We start from the raw sequence: 5,654 nt of genomic DNA, 5'->3' as shown, positions 1-5,654 counted from the left end.
CAGACCAAAACCAACCAATACAAATCCAACTCGACACTTGGAATACAATTATCATATTACACCCTTTGGGTTTGTTTATACCGCACTCTTCAATACAATGTTGCACACTTAAAAGTCATAGAACCATTGTTATTGAAAGTTTAACTTGATTGGTCCCATACCAGGGGTGTCATACAGGTTTATCATCAGGTACCAGTAGACTTGCAGACCAATTGTGGTAGTACAACAAACAATTCTAAAAGTATTTACATTTTAATAAACACACCTTGATAATATGAGACACCGCAAGTTCGCGGATAGTACTTAATTCAACATATTTTCCCCTCGTTGTTATGATCACCATATAAACAGAAAACATACACAATATCTGTCAATCAAACCATTTGTCAATATATCTGTGTGTACACTTGAACCTTCCCAAAACATTACTCAAAACTACAAAGTCTTGGTAAATGCACATTGTCAAATGACAAGATCTTGTCATTTACTTTTTAGCAACAGACACAATAATGTTGCTAGAATTCTACATTCCTCTCTATCAATTAAAGGGCCAGATGCACTACTACAGGGGTATTAGACCAAAAAAGTCCCTTGCAAAATATTCACACCCCTGACCAACTCTTTGTTTTTATTATATAAAAAATGTTAGATTGAAATGTTGTTCTGTTAAATATTTTACTACAAAACACTAACATTCATGATCAATTATGGTGAGGTGACATTTATTTAATGTGTGGAAATATTAGTAATAAATAAAAACTGAAATACTGTGCATTGATTCCATAGGAATTCAACCCCTGTAATGTGAAAGCTCTCAGTTTACAAATTGCCCAAATGGTTATAAATTGGTTATTCCCCTGGTGTTTTCTGGTCTACATTAGTCAAGTATTCTTTTATGACAGCAGTCTTCTTGTTTCCGGACGTCTGATGTAAGTTTGTGTAGTCGCTTTTTGACAGTTGACTTATGCACTATGACAGTGAATGCTGCAAGAAAGACCTGTTCATCCCTTGATGTTCTCAAGGGGTTTTTATAAACATATTTCGATCAGCTCTCAGACTGAAATTGGTTGGACAACCTGTCAGCGGTCTGGAATTTTCTCCATTTGTAGATGATCTGTCGGACAGTGGAATAATGTACTTCAAATTGCTTGGAAGTGGCTTTGTAACCACTCCCAGACTCATGGGCATCAATAATAATTATTGAAAGGCCTTTTGGTCTTAGCATGATGCTTTTTTCCACACACCAGTATGGTTAAGACCAAATGACATGCTGTTTTGGTGCACCTGATTTTAAAATGATCTGTAGTCATTTTATATCATGGTAAAGGTTGGGGTGTACTAGCTGTTTTGGCATGTGGTTGGAATTTAGCAAAAATATCTGTGCCCAAATATGTAAAAAAAAAAGATACATTTCTAGCTGGTGTATTTTCTTTTTCATGTTAGAAAGCTACAGTATGAAAAAGAAAATACACCAGCTAGAAATGTATCTTTTTTATTTTCTTTTTTTTCTTTTTTTTTCATGTTAGAAAGCTACAGTACCCCTCCAAGAACTGCCACCTTAACGTGGTGGAGGGGTTTGAGTACCCGAGTGACCCTAGGAGCTATGTTGTCTGGGGCTATATACCCCTGGTAGGGTCTCCCAAGGCAAACAGGTCTTAGGCGACGGGTCAGACTAAGAGCGGTTCAAAACCCCCTTAATGATGAATGAAATTATGAGTACCGTGACGTCGCCCGGTATGGCGCAGCCCCACCCTGGAGCCAGGCCCGGGGTTGGGGCTCGTATGCGAGCGCCTGGTGGCCGGGCCTTCCCCCATGGGGCCCGGCCGGGCTCAGCCCGAACGGGCAACGTGGGGCCGCCCTCCCGTGGGCTCACCACCCACAGGAGGGACCATAAGGGGCCGGTGCGAAGAGGATCGGGCGGCAGTCGAAGGCAGGGGCCTAGACAACCCGATCTCTGGACACGGAAACTAGCTCTAGGGACGTGGAATGTCACCTCGCTGGCGGGGAAGGAGCCTGAGTTAGTGCGTGAGGTTGAGAGGTTCCGATTAGAGGTAGTCGGAATCACCTCTACGCACGGCTTGGGCTCTGGAACCACACTCCTTGAGAGAGGATGGACTCTTCACCACTCTGGAGTTGCCCATGGTGAGAGGCGGCGGGCTGGTGTGGGTTTGCTAATAGCTCCCCAGCTCTGCCGCCATGTGTTGGAGAGGGTCGTTTCCCTGCGCCTACGGGTCGGGGATAGGTCTCTCACTGTTGTTTGTGCCTACGGGCCGAACGGCAGTGCAGAGTACCCGACCTTCTTGGAGTCTCTGGGAGGGGTGCTGGAAAGTGCTCCGACTGGGGACTCTATTGTTCTACTGGGGGACTTCAACGCCCACGTGGGCAACGACAGTGACACCTGGAGGGGCGTGATTGGGAGGAACGGCCCCCCTGATCTGAACCCGAGTGGTGTTCAGTTAATGGACTTCTGTGCTAGTTACAGTTTGTCCATAACGAACACCATGTTCAAGCATAAGGGTGTCCATCAGTGCACGTGGCACCAGGACACCCTAGGCCGCAGGTCGATGATCGACTTTGTTGTCGTCTCATCTGACCTGCGGCCGTATGTCTTGGACACTCGGGTGAAGAGAGGGGCGGAGCTGTCAACTGATCACCACCTGGTGGTGAGTATGATCCGATGGCGGGGGAGAAAGCTGGACAGACTCGGCAGGCCCAAGCGTACTGTAAGGGTCTGCTGGGAACGTCTGGCCGAGTCTCCTGTCAGAGAGATCTTTAACTCCCACCTCCGGCAGAGCTTCGACTGGATCCCGAGGGAGGCTGGAGATATTGAGTCCGAGTGGACCATGTTCTCCACCGCCATTGTCGAAGCGGCCGCTCGGAGCTGTGGCCGTAAGGTCTCCGGTGCATGTCGAGGCGGCAATCCCCAAACCCGGTGGTGGACACCGGAAGTAAGGGATGCCGTCAAGCTGAAGAAGGAGTCCTATCAGGCCTGGTTGGCTTGTGGGACTCCTGACGCAGCTGACGGGTACCGACAGGCCAAGCGGGCTGCAGCCCGGGTGGTTGTGGAGGCAAAAACTCGGGCCTGGGAGGAGTTCGGTGAGGCCATGGAGAAGGACTATCGGCTGGCCTCGAAGAGATTCTGGCAAACCATCCGGCGCCTCAGGAGAGGGAAACAGTGCCCTACCAACGCTGTTTACAGTAGAGGTGGGCAGCTGTTGACCTCAACTGAGGATGTCGTCGGGCGGTGGAAGGAGTACTTCGAGGATCTCCTCAATCCCGCTGACACTTCTTCCATTGAGGAAGCAGAGGATGAGGGGTCAGAGGTGGACTCGTCCATCACCCGGGCTGAAGTCACTGACTGCTCTGTCACTGTCTTTCCTTAAGTTTGTTTACCTTGTCATTTTTGTACTGAACATGTCATTACTTCTGCTTGTATTCTCCCAGGAAGTATAAAACACTGAGTGCACCTAGTGGGTACCTGAATTTCACAAGGAAGGCCGATTCCATGTATCTGGAAACACTTCAGGCCCAGCGTTTGCTGAAAGATAAACACTTGCCTACATCAAAGGTGTCATTCCATCTCATTCCATGTCTGCAGATTTTCGCTCCTACCTTATACCTGTTTGAAAATTGGCTAGGAACTCCCCTCACCTGGTTGTCAAGGTCTTAACTGGACACCAATTAAAAGGAAAACTACAGAAAAAGCAGACACTTGGCCCTGTATGGTATGAGTTTGACAGCCCTGACCTACATGAATATGAGGCAGGAACCAGCAGCAGAGATGGCCCAGAGTGCAGCAGAGAACAACCCCTTCATAACTGTATTTGGACAGTTTGTCCAGACCATAAGAACATTAAACACTGGCAGCATGACATGTGACTAGATTAAACTGGCTGAAGCACTAATTGTGTGTTGAGTACAAACATTAGTTCTTCATTTACTAACATTTCCACAGTACCAAGAGCATCGTGAATGTGTGTTTTAGAATGACTGTTAATTTAATGAAACCTATATTTGTTAAACACTATCGACATGTTACACCAGCACTGCCCAACAACGTTCCTAGGGAGTAACTCTGTAGATTTGTTCCTATTTTGCACAGAAGATTTTAATAATTAGCAGGATGAAAATCTATATCAGCTTCATCACTACTGGGGCTACTGGGCTGTAGATCATCAACAAACTGGGTTTGGAAGCCTTGATTTTTATTATACCTTGAGATTTAACATGCTTACTGTTGTTGATTTTAAATATAAGAAATAAATAATATATTAATAATAATATAATATATAATAATATAATTTCAAAATGAATATTGGTAAAACAATTGTTTATGCAGAGGGCAAAAAATAAGTAAATAAATAAAGTAAATTAAGAAGCATGTAATAGTATCATGAAGAACTGTCTTTGTGCCATCCATGCGTTATTTTCCTGCTTCTAACAAATAAACATTTACTTTAGTTTCATGCATGTAAAGAAAATAATTAAAAAGAAAACCAGGTATGTCTGGGATAACTCCTAGATTGAGACGCGTCATCTCCACTGTCCCTATCTCATCTGTTTTCAGATAAAAAGTTCATATAGGTTAAACTTTGGAACTCTTTTGGTGTTTGTTGTTAATGTGCCAGTGAAGCTGATCCTAATTGGTCAAACACAGTTTCATATCTCCCGATAGGAACCTTTAGGAAGAGAGCCAACCTATTTGACAAAACCGGAGTTAAAGAGAACAGGCTAGGTCTATCATCTAATTTGTAGAGGTTAACTACTTAGGTAAACAACACATTTCAGTTGGTCATTTTTCTTCAAATTATTTTCCAACATGTCCCAAAGTCATTGATTTTGTGTGAGTGTCTGTGTTTCAAAATAAAATATTAAACAGATTTAAATTTCAATGCATCATTTGTAATTCAGTATGAGAGAATGGCCAAAGGTCTGAATATTTTTGCATTCACTGTATATACACTGATGAGCTAAAACATTATAACCACCTGCCTAAAATGCTGTTGGTTCTCCGCATTATGCCAAACCAGCACCAACCCACTGAGGCATGGACTCTACAAGACCCCTGAAGGTGTCCTGTGGTATGTGGCCTCAAGACATTAGCAGCAGATCCTTCAAGTCCTGTAAGTTGCGTGGTGGGACCACCATGGATCGGACTTGTTAGTCCAGCACATCCCACAGATGTTCAAGTTAATTGATATCTGGGGAATTTGGAGGCCAGGGCAACACCTTGAACTCTTCATCATGTTCCTCAAACCATTCCAGAACAATGTGTGCAGTGTGGCAGGATGCATTATCCTGTTGAAAGAGGCCACTGACATCAGGGAAAATTCTTGCCATCAGGGGTGTACCTGGTCTGCAATGATGTTTAGGTAGGTGGCACATGTCAAATTGACATCCACATGAATACCCTGATCCAGGATTTCCCTGCAGAACATTGTCCACAGCATCACACTCCCTCCATTGGCTTGTTGTCTTCCCACAGTGCATCATGATTCCATCACTACCACAGGTAAACGCCATTCACGTGATGTAACAGAAAACGGAACTCATCGAACCAGGCAACCTTCTTCCACTGCTCCAAGGTTCAGTTCTGACGCTTGCGTGCTCATAGTAGGCACTTTCGACAGTGGACAGGGGTCATCATGGGCACT

This window comes from Esox lucius, chromosome 20 (genome assembly GCF_011004845.1).
Source record: "Esox lucius isolate fEsoLuc1 chromosome 20, fEsoLuc1.pri, whole genome shotgun sequence".
NCBI classification, from domain to species: Eukaryota; Metazoa; Chordata; class Actinopteri; order Esociformes; family Esocidae; genus Esox; species Esox lucius.
The sequence above is the reverse complement of the archived record's forward strand: the minus strand, read 5'-3'. Positions refer to the sequence as shown.